The sequence below is a fragment of the Bombyx mori genome, chromosome 13 (assembly GCF_030269925.1).
Source record: "Bombyx mori chromosome 13, ASM3026992v2".
NCBI classification, from domain to species: domain Eukaryota; kingdom Metazoa; phylum Arthropoda; class Insecta; order Lepidoptera; family Bombycidae; genus Bombyx; species Bombyx mori.
This window is the reverse complement of record NC_085119.1, coordinates 8,315,006-8,332,032: the sequence shown is the minus strand read 5'-3', so window position 1 is coordinate 8,332,032 and position 17,027 is coordinate 8,315,006. Positions and strand designations below refer to the sequence as shown.

The following is a 17,027-nucleotide window of genomic DNA, read 5'->3' as shown; positions in this document are numbered from 1 at the left end:
TTAAAACTTAATTTAAATTAAACTTTTTGAGATTTAATTGATGTTTTATGTGAAGGAAAAAATATAATTCACTCCGTTTTTTTATTAAACAATTTTCATAAACATCAGAGTGTACATAATTTTGTTTTTATAAAAAGACTGCTTACCCGCTACAGAGTAACGTTCGGAACGGAAACATTTTGTGTAGGGTTGCAATTTATTGCGGACACTCCGAGTCACAACAGCCGGTGTCCCTTTGTCTTTAATTGGATACAAAACATTACCCATTTACGAAAAAAAAAATTAAAACAAAAAAACGTGATAACGATACGCTTGCGAGATTTCTGCGGTCGAAAAATTAAAAAAAGAAGAATTCTGTTTCAAATTGCTCGTTCTATTATATTCGTATGAAAGTTAAGATTAAAATTATTCAAATGAATCTGTCCCATGTACCTATCTGTTTACCGTTTCACGTTTTCCTGTTCTATTAAAGTCGTCAACTAAATATAATACACTGCTTATCGCCCCCTATCTAACATATTCACAACTATTATTCACGAAAACTATTTTTAGCCAGTAAAAATTCTTGATTCTTAAAATTTTGTAAAACATGTTGCGGATACTCCGTCCAAATCGGAAAGCAAAAAAATATGGAGAGGATTGCATTATATCCACAATAAATCTAATGACACGACAGCGTCTATAAATCGAAACAGGTAGAATTTGGAGCTAATGACTGGCATCAAATTAAGGTCTTAAGGGCGTGCTGGAACTTTTTTGGAGAATGACTTTTAAGTCAAACATGTAGAGTTTATTTTATAATGCTATTTTATGATGGTTTATGCATCTGAAGAAGGGTATGAAGAGCGCGGGGGCGGTACCAGCCGAGAGGCCGGTCGCTGAAAGGGTTGTGTGGGAACGGAGGGCACCTGGTCCTTCGTCGCGACTACACATGGTGCTCACACTGTGTCTTTTTTATACATTTGCGTAGACGTATCTGTTGAATGCAGTTTTTGTTTTCTTCTATATGTATCTAAATGAATCAATGCCACTAACTAAACTAATCGTCTTTTAATATTAGATTTAGCATAAAATTAAATAGTGCGCGTAAGGAACGTGCAATCATTTTGGTGGCCACGTATCTATCCAGAGTCTACTTAACGATTATTAAGGATGCCATCAGAGGAATAATCGGTAGTATTAGCGAGACCGCACGAGTAATTGTTTAATGTAGCCACTATTAGAAGGGGGCGGTTGCGAACTGTCGATTGCGACTGTTTGCCGTGACATTATCGTGTCAGCGTACAAACTCATGTTCATTATTTATTCTGTATTTCGCGTTATAAAACCGACGACCATTTTTTAAGGAGCTCTTTAGTGGTGTATAACAATTTGGTTCGCGGACCATGAACCCAAGTCACGCGTTCAGTTGCATTATTGACTTACCGCGGTAGTTACCTTAGCGAACTGCCCCTATTTCTCGCCAGTATTTATTCATTTTGCAACACATCGCCTGTCGGCCTTTTCACCCTCCCTTGTCGGCTCACGCGTTCTCGTCAATGAATCCTTAATGAGGCAGGTTCGTTAAAGGCCGTCGAATCCACGAAACCCCTCGTAGTTGAGGCGCTAACCAAAACATTGACACGCAACCTTAGCCTATCTTAACTTTTTCTTTCAGTAAATCTGTAGATAAGCCCGTTTTATGAATTAATCACTTTTAAGGTTGGTTTGACTACGTAAAGAGGTTATTATGAAAACGTAAACAGATGTAAATAAAAAAAGAATTGAACTATTTTCTAAGAAAATGTCAAATGGATACTACGGTGATTTTTTAATAATCTTAATATAATTATTATGATAAAATAACTGTCAACGCCCAAATAATACATTGCTATACCAATAAATTAAACATTTATTCTATTCATTACACACGCTTGGGATAGACAGTGAAAACTATTAACGAATTCATCATATCTCCAAAAAGGTACATATTTCGTATTATTGTGCAAGTGTTAATCGGATAGTATTATTTTTTGCATAAGCGGATAACCCTTCAACAGCTACCTGCTTTGGATCCCGACAATTGTGTATTGTGCACTCCGCATGAACAAGTGGGGTGTCTAAGTCTATTGTGTTTTGCAGGACATTGCTGTTTGTTGATATTTATTTAGTTCATGACAGAAATTGCTTCTATTATGCTCACAGCGATTAGAATATCATATAGAGTGTCTGATAGGTGTTCGTATTTTGTTTTCGTTTGTTTTCGTGTTATTTGCTTATCAAAGAGCTCCTTGGATTTGTTAGTTCAGCAAAATATCTATGAATTTCTATCACGCGATAAACAGATAATGAACGATAGTCCTTCTCGGTTTAAGACTTTCGATAAAGAATAGGATGTAATTTAGTTTCGATCTATCAATATAATTGTATTGGCAATTATAAAAAGCGTATGTTTTACTGTGGATATTTAAATTGTAGTCACCCCAACAAATCTGTGAATTGTGATATTCACTACAACGAGAATAATGAGCAAAAAATGCGAAAGAAAACATTTTTTACGCGGTTTAATATAGGTCAGGTGCATGTTCAACCCTTTCGTAGCGTGGGAGTGATTTTTTTTTACGTTGATTGTGCAAGGTTTTTTTTGCGCCGCGCGAAGTGTTTGCGATAATTTGTTCCCACATTTCTGCTGGATCAGGGAAGTGATGACAGTTATATAGATTGTTCAATCGATACGGAACAGTTATTGCTTGCAAAAAATTAAAGGGTTGTGGATAATAAAGGGTATCCCGCTAGCCGGGTAGTAATTACAGCTAGTAATTACAGTCTGTACCTTTGCAGGCAATGTGTTAGAGGATCAGGAGTATTGGAAGTTAGATGATCAACAGTTTAGTCTAACGAAAGTACTCTTTACTAAATGTCATTTATAACAGACTTTGTTAAGCTAATAACCAAGTACCATAAAATACCAAGTTTGGTATGTATTTTTCTTGGATGTAACGAAATCTTTAAAGGTAAATTTCACTGACTTCAAAGCGTCAGATTAATTTGAAAATTTGCACATGCATCAATGACTATTAACAGTATTCGTTGTTGTTCGCCTCATTACGCTTTCATCGACTTGACCATTTCTACCGTAAAACTATCACGCTATTCGGGTTTTTAGGATAGAATAGGATAGCTGTTAATTGAATGCTATGGAGACTAGAAAGTTCACAGTTGTGGTGCATTTATTCGTCGTAAAAGTTGATGGGACCTAAACGATAAGACGTCCAATGCATGAAATACATAATTAACATATTATTATGATCAAGAATTACTTCCGCGATGTAAAAGCAACATCGTGTAATTAATATCAAAGAAAACCTGCAAGAATCATAATTTGCGTATTACTGGTGTTAGGTACCACCACCCTGCCTAATTCAGTCGTGAAGCAATAATGCATTCGATTTCAGTAGATAACATACCATAAGTTTGTATAATAAAATTTACTTTTTCCTTGTGGTTATGTTTTTGAAATATAACAAATTAGACCTGATCATAGCGTACCTCTGATTCGATGTGAGCTTGGTATTTCTAATCAACGCCTGTCCAACTGTCAGTCAGCATGTGTTGGAAACGTTCACCCTTTAATGACTGATAATGACGTCGGAGCATCTAAGATCATTTGGACGTCCGCTCGGTAACCCCACGGGCTAGTACTCGCAGGTGAAGGGTGCAGTCAAAACATATTTGCTGGAAGAATAATGACAGATCGCGACTGGAGTCCACACAGGATGTGTAACATTCGCAGTGAAAGGCCACTTCCTCGATTGTCGGTTGCTTTAAAAACAAAATCGTTTAATGAAGCGCATAATTTTCTTTTTGTACAAGTATTTTAGAGAAGATTTTCTCAATAATCATATTAAGTTTTTCGTACTATATATTATACAAATAATATACTGCAGTGGAATTAATTCTTTCGTTCGACTTAAAAAAAATATTTAACTATTTTTCGTGTAATAATTATTCCCCAGTTATAACGTTGGCCAACAGCAAGACGTTTCCTTAAGATTGTTATTTAATAAATAAAATGTATTGTAAATTACAGTACAATGGAAGCTCTTCAAATCGAAACGCGTTACTGCTTCACGGCAGAAATAGGCAGGGCGGTGGTATCTACCGTGCGGGCTTACAAGACGACCTATCAGCTACCAGTAAATGATGAATGTTTGAATAGAAGTCCGTCCGTTTATATAGAAAAAGGGAGAAATATCTACCTGCTTCAACTTAGAAAGAAATTTACACATACATACATATCCGAGTTTTCCAAAATTATATTTCCAAGAGTGTGTATGAGGGATTGAAGATTTATATGGGTACTTTTGTAGATAGAAACACGAAATGCAATATGAATTATTATGAATTCTATATGAATTCTTTCCTATATGCGAATTATGAAAAATATGATTGGTACACTATATAATTTACTGTAATATACTCTGAGCAGATATTCCTGATACATACACGCGGAATCACAGCGAGTGGCTGTTTATTTTAGATGTTTTATGCTGTTTTTTATCCAACTCTAGAGTCGAATTCCCTCCACTGTTTTGTCTGAGTTTACATCCCTCAACCGGTATCAGATGAGCTCTATGCCCGCTTGCCTTCGAAGGCAAAAATATGCCGATTTGAATAAGTCAATAACTGTTGCTTCATAAATTATTACAGCAATTTTTTTTCAGTACAACAGACGTCATGCTGAAACAGTTTGCCGAGTTTTTACTGGTGTCATAGTTCAGAGTGAGCGTGAGAACGCGGGCCCATCGAGCAACACTGAAACTCGCGGGGGAGTTTTTGTTCAGAAGGGTTCAACGACTCTGTGCCAATGGCGGTCTATCGGCATGAATACGCTTTCAAGACTCAGTTTGAAGATAACGAAAAATCTTTTAAGTCAAAAAGCTTAATAATGCTCGTCATATTTACAGGCTTTTGATCCTCACGAATATATATCAACAAAATAAGGTACTTTTGATGTAGCTTACTAAAAGTATTCGCTTCTTACGTCGTGTGGCAATGAAATTAAAATTTTGATAAAAATATCACATATCTTCGAGACAGCACGATTTAAGTTTTTGTCCGCAGTTTTGGCTTAAATTCTGTTTGCACAAAAAACTATAAGGCACTTTCCGTAGCGACTGCTTTGTTTATTTTGAGTTACAAAAGTAAACTTGGATTATATTTTTTATATGGAATTTTTAACCGTGACTATGAATATTTGCGGCACGTTTTAAAGATTGAAGATGTGGCATTGGCCCGTTTTGAAAATATATTATCTAAATGTTAAATCGTGACTTGAGAGAAATGTTTTAATCCCGTTGAAATATTTGACTGTGATTTGATAACATTACTATTTGCTGACTGAATTTCCAAATATTGCAATTGATATCTAGATATCTTCAAATTGGTTTGAAATAGTTGAATTAAATGGTAAAGGTGATAAAAGTCGAGTTTAAATTAACAAGTATTTTAAAGAAATAAAAAAACACAACTTTCTGTACAATAATGAGACATAAGATTAATGTTTCGGGTCGACACCGCGCCGAATACCGTTATACCATGATCTGTCCCACGCTTTTGCACAATTCGCGCAAAAAAATAATTTTATATGGTCCTTTCTACCTGCTCGTGTGGCTTGCAGAATTTTGATATCTTTTGTGAAAGATTTTTTGCTTTAATTTGTGACAATTATACCGGTATATGACTTTTTACCTGTTATTTTTTGTTCGAATTTCGAATTCCACCGTATCTGACGTTTTGCACGACCGTTTGTTTTCGTTTTAAGATATCTGTGGATTTGGGTTTACTGTTAGCCGGATCGAAAAAATGTTGGCAGAGGAGTTCAGTTTTTTGGGTTGTTTTTCGGTGAAAGGTTTCTCAGGTTGCATGCGAAGCTTCTAATGTAAAAAATACACATTCTGCGTGCAGTCCCGGTTAAATATAACATATACGTTTTATTTTTGTAAATGTTGAGTTATTTTTGGACCACGAACAAAAATCACTAAATCGATTAAAATCGCTTTTTGTAATATTCTCTCAGTTCCATGCATTAATAGTCATTGCTAAGCTTAAATCGATTATGAATGATCTATTAAAAGAATAAGGCCTTGGTTATACCCAGGTATACCGATGATATTGCATTTTATTAGAAGATACGAGTTGATGTGCTTAAAAAACTGGGATTTCTCTACATGTGCCATTTAAAGGGAGATGAACAAAAAATACGTTGGTAGGCAAAGAAAGGCTGGCGAGACCGCGAGAAGGGTTAAAACGTACCTATGCGAGAATAAGCAAAAAATTGATAGAGTGCTGTTTTATTGAATACACTAGAGAACGCGTGCATTGGCATCGTATTTAAAATAAGTTGATCTAAATTAATTTCACTAACTTTTTTATTAAAACAATAAAACTACATTAAATGATCTTAGTGCCTCTTAATAGACTTACTCCCTTATAGTGCTCTTGCATTTATCTTGATTTTTATTTGCGTTGAGAGCTCAGTGGATCTGCTCTATGAAAATTTGTATTTCCTTAAAACTTAAGTTTGATTATGAAAATTTATCTTGACCTTTTTTCCACATGTGATCGAATAATTTAAAGGTTTGGCGAACACGCCTATGTACGTAGATAGGTTTTGTCTGAATTTCGAGCTGAAGGAGGCTTCACTTGTTTGAGCGCCGTGCTCTGTGCTTTTTGTTTTCAAGATTAAAGTACATACATACATTGTACTGGGCGTGAAGCCTCACATACAATAAAACGAGTGTGTTTACGAAGTATACTTTTGTTTTGTAAATGAGATATTATTTGATTTGGTAAAACTTATAATTGTATTATATTTATTGTAATGAAATGCGAATCACAATATAAATAAGTTGCAGCTAACAATTTAAGGTTATGCTTTTAGTTTAATAGTTTAGTTTAGTGTGATCTTTCACCGCGAATTTTTTCTCGGATTTCGTTGTGGTCTAAGTGGGGTCTTGGACTGTGGCGAATCTTAATTTGTCAGTGAATTGGCCTCTTTTATTACAACAATACTAGAAAACAGTATACCTTGATTTTATTAGCCGCAAAAAGTATTGTTCCATCGGCGCAACGTTAATGTGTGATGTTTTTGCTATTGAAACTTATTTGAACTTTCTAGATATCATGGCTTTCATTTGTACTATTTACATTTTTACCTACCCTATCATGTGTACCATCATAATATATTACACAAGGAAACTACCGATACATTATGATTAAACATTAGTTATAAAAATGTGGGCCAATACTTTAGCATCCAATTGTACACGCTTGAACGTACAAATTACAGGCAATAATCAAAGTTTTTTATAACGCGCGGAAACAAAGCACTACAAAGGGGTATTTTTTTCGGAGCTTTCTAAACATGTGCAATGCACATCCAATGTTTGACCTACTTACCTACACTTCCCTTGCATTAAAGGGTTAAATGCAATTTCCTCGTATTTCAAATACAAACAACACAAAAAAAGCGAATACTTATCAAGTACGAAGACTAGTACAATACCGCTATAAGACCAAATATGTTTTTTTTTATTTATCAAGCAGAATTTATTGCTATTGTTGGAACGCTGAAAATAAAATGCAAAGCCAAACTGTTTATTTAACCTCAAAACAAAGTAAGTTCCGCTAAATAACTTAAGTAGAATTAAAACTACTTTTACGGATTAATCCCGTGTTTTTTATTGTCATTATATTATTTTAGGCTTTTCGAATACTGCACAGTTTTCGTCTCACGGACAGTCAGGTTATCAGTTGTAGGGCCATTTGGAGTAAACAAAGGATATATCATCAACCAAGCGGACATCCGATTGTAGATTCTGCGAAGCACTGCTCTTGCTAGAGTCAGTGTTAGCAACTCTCCGGCTTGAGCCCCGTGAGCTCACCTACACACGTTAGGGTGAAGCTGAAGTAGCCTCTCAAGGCTATCAGCATAGGTAGGAAAAGAAAATAAGCGGATGTTCTTATAATAATGAAATGGCTAACGCCTAGCCGCAGGGATAGGTAGGACGGCATTGGTCACCGCTCGGACTCACTGTAAGTATATCCTACCGGTACAAAAGACTGGGTATTTTTTTTATTGCTTAGTTTGGTGGACGATCTGACAGCCCACCTGGTATTAAGTGGTTACTAAAGCCCATAGACATCTACAACGTAAATACGCCACCCACCTTGAGACATATGTTCTAAGGTCTCAATTATAGTTACAACGGCTGCCCCACCCTTCAAATCGAAACGCATTACTGCTTCACGACAGAAATAGGCAAGGTGGTAACCGTGCGGACTCACAAGAGGTCCTACCACCAGTAAACTTTATTTCACAACACGTACATTCAATGCATGTTGATATACAAAGCCTGATCAGCATAGGGGCGGATGAACAGACTGTAGGCATATTTTTTAATGTTAGTTGACAAACCGTCAGCTAATTGAAATACGCCCGAACAGTGAGTTTTTGCTCAGCGTAATAGCGGAGGGCTAATCTCGCGACATCCCCTTGACGTTTTTTGCCATCTATTTAGAAGGGGTTGAAGTGGTATTGCTTGTAGGTATTTCTTAATCGTTTCCATATGAATGATTAATATGGCAGAAATGCGCATTAAACATAATTTTAAAATAGTTTGGGATTATTGACAAAATTACATGATACTAGTCCAGCCGAAACCAGCTGGTGTGAGAGAAGACAGAAGATAAAATAATATTAATTTTTCATATTTCAAAAAATATTTCTTTATTCGTAACAAAGGAAGCTTAATACAGATTTGAAATATGCGAAATTATTTAAAGCTCTAAGTTTTATTATTTTGATTACAAGTATACATTTATATTTTAATTTAAATCAGCTTTTGTGGATCGTAGTGCCTAGATCCGATCTGTGAATCAGACCGTATGGTTTCAATCCGTTTTTTAATAAATCGATCGAAAAAATCGCAATGAAAATAAAATATTTCAACATTATATCCTTTACAAACAAAAATCTAATTAGAATAAATACGCGGTCCTAGGCTGAAACAACTTTAAGATTAAAATTCAACTTTGCAATTATTAAAAGGTATCTATGACGTATTTAAAAAATGCCGATCTCAAAACAGCAACCCAATGAAATTATAAATGAAATCATAAAATAATTCGTTAATAAATGGGTGATTAGTAATTTCTCATTCTATAGAGCGTAGTATTTTTTAAAAATAATAAATACGCGTTTCTTGATTTCGTGTTATTTTTCAACTATATAGTTGACGCCGCGGCGCCGATAGCAAACGCTGAAGATCAGTAAAAATTTAAAGTATTGTCATTTTATAAGTAAGTCACTATCTGAGTAAATAAATTTATTTATTATAAAAAAAAAGAACACAATATTCCTAACCTAAAAGTACATGTTATTATCCGCAACATGCTTCGTCAGATTACAGAAATAAAGTTATCAGCAACATGCTTCGTCAAAAAGTACAATACTTACTTTCAGCTGCAAGCGTCGTCATGAGTAAATTTCTAAATTTTATTATGTGCATTAAGATCAATGTTTGTCTGTTTGTATTGTATATGTTTCTGTACCATTAATCCGATTGCGAACAAACTTTGTACAGTTGTTGATGTAACGTTAGGGAGGGTTATACAGTTCCTACCAATAACATGTGTGTTGAATGCTTTTAATTTATACAGTGAAGCGCTGAATACTCTTAGTTAAAGTCATTGTTTCATATTAAAACCTGCGTTGATTTGCTATTGAAATATTTTTTTATTGCTTAAATAAGTGGACGAGCTCACCGGCCACCTGGTGTTAAGTGGTTACTGGAGCCCATAGACATCCACAACGTAAATGCGCCACCCAGCTTGAGATATAAGTTCTAAGGTCTCAAGTATAGTTACAACGGCTGCCCCACCCTTCAAACCGAAACGCATTACTGCTTCACGGCAGAAATAAGCAGGGTGGTGGTACGTACCCGTGCGGACTCACAAGAGATCCTACCACCACCATTCGAATAAACAATATCGAATCAATCCATATCGTTGTATTGTACAAACCAAATTAAAATACCAAACGCATTTATCGAAGAATCTGTTACTTAAAGAAGTGGGTGATCAACTAGGTGGCACAAGCGATGCGTTATTCCGTCGCCTCCTCGTGGGATCAGTGTTAAAACAAACACGTGTTTTGAAACGTTTAAATTGAGATATTTTACACTGAAGGGTTGCATGCACATCTCCCGCACGTCGCATTGCTAAACATAGGAAAGTATCGTCTAACCCTCTCGTTACCGCATTATTTAGAAATAATCCCATTTTAATAGGCATTCTTAAAAGAGCCCCTTGTGGCTTTGTTTTTTAACTTCCGGTGCAGAATACAGATCTTTTAAGTCTCAACAAAAAAAACCATTGTTTTAAAATATAAAAAACGTAGAAAAATGGGGCGTGTTTATTGTGAAAAGAACTCTAGGTACGCGTTCGCGTACCAAGGCCTTATGAATCGTAAGAGGTATAACATCGCGATCGTTACGTCATCGCTACCGTATATTTGTTAAGTTTAATTTACGTAGATAATACTGGCTAATCATTAAGCATAAAATGTTTTGTCGTGGTGCTATCAACCAATAGGAGTCTCAGTTCAACTTCCTATATATAATATTTATCCACTAATACCACATAAGATGTCTGATAAGTCAGTATATAAGAGCGTATGTACAGCGTCTTGCTAATTTATTTGCGATATCGGTACGTCGCGATACGGATAGTGGTCACAGTCTAGACTTGCTCCGATTGGCTGTCGGCGCGGGAGGGCGATCCTCCTTCCTCTCACATGATGCGATTCGCGAACCACTACACGCGAAACTTTATCGCGAATCGTGTCGCGTCCTGCGTAAATATACTGTGTTCACGCACACATACAAGACGTATTATATTTTATTATAGCGTTTTGACTGTGTGAGCTTATACTGTACTAGGCGAACATGAATAATCAAATTGGAATAGGATTATCAGTTTCATTTAGCGTTCGATTATTTCAAGAAAAACTTATTTGTGTTTGTCTTTTGAATTTTGTGAGTATTCTTTGAAACTGTCTTTCAATACTCAATACATACATCTATATTATGTAATAGACCGAGAAGATACGCGATCGGTATACCTACTACATTTTTTTAAAACATTATTTCATATTGGCGAACAGATTGGAGTAAAATATAGTGTGCTGTGCTAGTTATTGTAATTTAAAGACACAAATCTATTTATAATTCTTGATATATAAAACAATACTCGAATAAGGTTAGCTCTTTGGGCCGTTGTAGAGTTTGGCAGTAAGAAACGAACTGACAAATACCTAGCCCAGCCATAAGTTCTGTTACAAATGAAAATGCATATTTTTTATAATTAACTAATGTAACCTGTAAATGTAAACATATATATTACATTTACACATATTTATTAAAGACACATAAAAAAAAATCGATTCGAAATGGATATCTTTGGCTGGTCATAAAAATATAGGCCTTTAATCTGTTTGGCCATGAATCTATGGGATTACGCACTGTTTCCAAGGGAAATTTCGCCACTGGTTGCTCCAAAGATTTTAAAAAGACTCAATGTCGCCGTGTCGCTTAGAGCAGGCCATGTCCTTTAAAACTGAACATAATTTGAAGTCTAAAGGGTTGAGGTCTGGGGTAGATGAGGGCCAGTATTCAGCTCTTATAAAGTCCGGAACGTTAGTTTCTAGCCAGGCTTGGATAGTTCATGCCTTGCGACCAGCTGCAGAGTCCTGCTGGAAAGTACGCGGTATAATTTAAAAAAGTGTATTGCTGAAAGGTTTCACAACATAATCCAAGACTGTATCTTGATACACTTTGGCTGAAGTTTTCACCCCTTTTTCACAAAAAAAAAAATGGTTTTGTGACTCCTCGATACGACACGCCCCACCAAACCATCAGTGACGCAGGATGATGACCACGTTGTACCTTTCCGACCACTTGAGCAGCTTCTTTAGAAATGTGAGCGTATGTAGGTATACTTTATTATTTTTCTTATTGTAGTGATCTTCAATCGTGAAAACTTTTTCATCGGTAAAGAGGATATTTCTGTGCCTTTCACCTGGGTATCGCGACAGAAGGCGTTTTGATCGATCCACTCTCTTTAATTGTAAAGATTGATTTAGAGTATGTCCTGTGTATCAACGATAAGCACCGAGCTTCAGGTCTTGTTTTATAATACGCGACAGAGTCGTAGCGAGAATCTCCATTTCTCGCGATATGATTTTTTGCTTCCTAATGGGATTTCGACGAATTCTGGCTTTAGCAGCATTAAGACTCTTTGTAGTTCTAACAGCACGCGGCCGCCCTGATCTTTTCTGGTCTTCGACAGACGAAGTGTTGATTTATCTGTTGATACTGCTACTATGCAAGGCGATCACTGCAGTCCTATTTTCTTTAACATCCCATTCCATATTGTAATTTGATAATGTGTATCTATGTAATTTAATAATAATAAAACGACAAAATATGTGAAATGGCGCAAAATCGAAAGAAGTTTTTAAAATTAATATACGTGTTCCAAATTCAAAATAAGTAAAAAATTCTAAAAAAGAAAAGTTTTTATGTAACAATATTTATGGCCAGACTAGTTATGTTGTGATCTCTTTACGATATTGTTATACTTAATTATAGAAATAAATAGAAGAAGTTCAATATATTACACTGCATGTTGCAATATGTTCAGTAAATATGATATCAAACGCACAAGGATAGATATGTATTAACATAAGCATGCATGTCGATTTTTGTTACTTTTACGCTGTTAATGCTGTCGATTAATCACTGTGTTTGCGAATAGCGTAACGGTCACGGATATTATACGTGTGAGAAAAAATAATACAGCACGGTCAGTTCGCACTGCCCACTGGGCTAATGATCATAGGGACAAAACAACGGACAATAATAGTGCATCGGAGACCGCACCACAAAAAAAACACCCAAAACAACAGCGAACAAAGCCGACGAATTCGCACAATGCCCGACCATATTAATTACCATTCTCAGGAACAACCAACAAAAGAAAGGGTTTAATAGGTTTAGAGTAAATAAAAGAATCGTAAATCGCCATACTGACCACTGTCCGGCGAACTGTGTTCATCAAATTGTGAATCGAAAATTTGATGTGACGTTCATGACCGATCTTTATTCAAAAATATTTTCATGTCTGCCTGTTTTCGACAAAATACATTATATTTAACTCATATCTCTTTATTTAATACTGTACAATAATTGTTAAACCTATTGTATAGGTTAACATTTTTAAATAATTTATATATTATAAATTTATAATTTAAATGGACGTGTTTATTTTTTATATTGCTCTGTACCGTTATAACAATACGTTACCATACAAATTTAGAATTGGCTTCGTGTACCAGCAGTTTCACTAGTTTTAATTTTGGATTAGAATTAAACAATATGATTGTTATTATATTATAATACATTAGGATTAAATTCTTCATTACTGGTATTGGTTGCACTTTCTTGTAAAATAATGTATTTGTTGACGAGATAAAATACCTTTTAAGTCACATCATAATTTACGACAAAAATATGTATGTAGTTTCATCAAAACACAAACAAATAAAGATAGGTACGCTATTTCATGTTTTGTGTAAACGCAATTCTGTTACATAAACACTATTGTATTATACCAATGGTTCGATTAAAATTACATTGGATTAGATGAAAACTTATCTGACAAATAGATACATTGATTTATCAAACAAACTCAACAGTCTTATTCTTTCATTCAATTTATCTCATTGTAAGCCATACTGGTTTTCAATATCAAGGCTATGGGTATGAACTTGCTAATCTATAGATTGGCGGAGCTGGGGGACGCACTGGTCAGTCCTGGGTCAGAGGTGACGAACGGACAGACGCACCTGGTACTCTGTTCTATGAAAGCGTACGAGGACGCGAAGCGAGTTCGTAAAACTGTTTCTTTAGTAATTTAATTTTGAAAGATAGTTTAATATAAAGGTAGTTTTTTTTTTTTGAGAATAAATTTTTGTTTTGGTACCATGAGAATTACTAGTTTTTTACGTAAATATTTCTTGAATAATTAAAATAACAAAAAGTTTTTTTAACGTAAATGTTTTTTTTTTATAAAATATATCGGTTTAACGTTGACTTGATATTTTATAAATCAAGCAATTCAATAGATTTTTGGTAGGCATATAAAATCTCCCGTTTTTAGGCATGTAGGTACAAATTCCATTTTGCCTACTTTTTTGCTTAGATGGATGGACGAGCTCACGGCCCACCTGGGGTTTAGTGTTTACCGGAGCACATAGATATCTACAACATAAATACCGCCACCCACCTTGAGACATGAGTTGTATGGTCTCACCTTTAACAGTGCAACGGCTGCCCCGCCCTTCAAACCGAAACGCATTATCTACTGTTGCACTGCAGAAATAGGCGGGGTGGTGGTACCTACTCAAAATCCTCCTGGTCAGTGTGGGTTTTATACTAAATTCTTTTTTAATTATTTGCAGGTATTACATATAGGTGCATCGTAACATTCACTGTCCGTTGGTCACCCCTGACCGACGGCCTCTGACCTCATGAGAATAAGAACTTGAACTTAATCCTTGCAATCGCGAATTTAACCCTAAAATTTCAATAACCACGACCTTGTGATATTTTCATGGCTTTTGCAATATCTACATAATATGTTATATGCAGACAAAGGAAGATAAAAAATGTTTTAGCTGTTTAGTTAATTAATTGTTAATCAATAGATTTTTTTTGCTTAGTAACCGTTACCGCAAATTAGTGTGTGCAAAAAAAATTTTAATAAATAAAAAAGTGAGTAAGGTAATAATAAAAAAGTAAAAGCAATTCATTATTTATATAGGTGATTTTTATAGGTTTTGTAATTTTTTGTATAAATTAAAAATTAAAGAAAGAAAGTTAAAAACCATTTTTGTTGCTCTGTTTGTCAGCCGATTTTTTTGGGCTAGCAAGCCCACTAGTGATTAGACACTAAAGCTCGTTAGTAAACGAGCTTTATATAACACACTAAACAGAACGATAACACACTAAAGCTCGTTAGTAAACGATGTGACGTGTATTATCAATGAAAAAATAAACTTAGTTTTTTTTTATTTCATTAATTTTTTTATATTTTTTTTTTATTGCTTAGATGTGTGGACGAGCTCACAGCCCACCTGATGTTAAGTGGTTACTGGAGCCCATAGACATCTACAACGTAAATGCGCCACACACCTTGAGATATAGTTCTAAGGTCTCAGTATAGTCACAACGGCTGCCCCACTCTTCAAACCGAAACGCATTACTGCTTCACGGCAGAAATAGGCGGGGCGGTGGTACCTACCCGTGCGGACTCACAAGAGGTCCTACCACCAGTAAATAACAAAGGAAAACATGTAATACATTAAATGATCCACATCTCGAAGTATCTGCTATTGCGCTTAAATTTTGATTATTGGGCGAACATTTTTGTTAATACCAACACCGACCTTGAAAAGGGATACTCAAATCCCAATTGAAATGCGTTACGGCTGCTCTGCCCTTCAAATTGGAGCGTATCAATGCTTTGCAGCAGAAATAGGCAGGCTGACGGCATTTGTCTGTGAGACCCAATTCTTCTACCAGTAACATTACCTCATTAATAGCATATTTTAGTCCATTGTTGGATCTAGGTCTATCCCAAGACACGCCCCGGAAGAGATTGAGACGAGAGCGTCTTCATCCCCTGCCCCATATTCTACCCCAACGGTAATAGATTCTGCGATAAATCGATCGACCCATTACCACTTCACCTTGCTTATCTGTTTACTCCTATAGATACTTACAGCAGGTAAATGTATATTTATATCTTTAATGTTTACGTTATGTGTATTAATTATTACAATAAAAATCTTCTTAGATCTTTCTAAAACTAATTGAAAACTACTTAAAAGTTTGATTGATTTTGCATTTCCATTATTTTTTACATCATGTAACCGTCACATTGTAGATCTCCTATTTTATAAGAAGTTACAATTAACATATCTATTTCTTATGAAAATTTGTATTTTTAAGAATCACACCGAAGTGTTTTCTTTTCAAACGGGACCCAAATCTTGAGCAAATGAAATACCAATAACCAGATTTGGTCACGGTCAAACAATTTTATTCGCAACCCCCCGAGCTGGCCGTTGGTCACCCCTGACCGATGACCGGTGACCTCCTGGGATCGACAACTTGTACTACTTGCTGGCATCATTGGCATTGAACTTTGCGACAAAAAATAAATAACTCTACCATACGGAAAGTGCACTTAGGTACGTGAATTTTGTGTGATAAATCAAATATTTAGCAACTGAATTAATGAAAAATTTATATACTAATAGATCATCATAGGTTCGTTTTCATATTTTCCCTCTATAAAGATGAAAAACATACAGCAAATATGTAAGATGGGCCAAATCTTGTTTATCAAGCATCCTCTTTGAATTTTACAAAAACTTTATCTCCTTATTTCTATAACAGGTATCACAGATTCGATCCTTTTATCATTGTAATTTTATAACGTCTTGTATTGGTCATCTTGCGTGGCGCAATTGCGAAAGGGTTGCGTTCTGACCGGCCATCCGTTGGTCACCTCTGACCCGCCAACGACTCGTTGCATTGGCACCGATGCGATTATGCATATTAAATAGGGTCCCTTTGTTCTGAAGGAAGACAGAAAGGATGAAAAATATTGAGACGTCTTTTTATTACGTGCTTTCGATGGGAAAAAAAATTAATGGCGTATCTATTTTGGAAAAAAAATGCTTAACCGACCTCGAAAAGAAGAAAAGTTTATCAATTCGACTGTATTATTTTGTATGTGTGGTTACCTCAGAACTCTTTTTTTTATGGGAATCGATTTTGATGATAATTTTTTATCTGAAAGCTGGTGCTCATGTTGTCCCATTAAATTTTATCAAGATCTGACCAGTGATTTTTGAG

General features: G+C 35.4%; 1 long non-coding RNA gene across 1 annotated transcript; it reads left to right on the top strand.

Annotated features, from left to right (window-relative positions):
• The first annotated feature begins 1,761 nt into the window (after positions 1 to 1,761).
• On the top strand, positions 1,762 to 14,991 carry LOC119629409 (uncharacterized). Its single transcript, XR_005245408.2, has 3 exons — positions 1,762 to 1,963; positions 4,704 to 4,983; positions 14,564 to 14,991. It is a non-coding gene; the product is annotated as an uncharacterized LOC119629409 (long non-coding RNA).
• Positions 14,992 to 17,027: the final 2,036 nt, after the last annotated feature.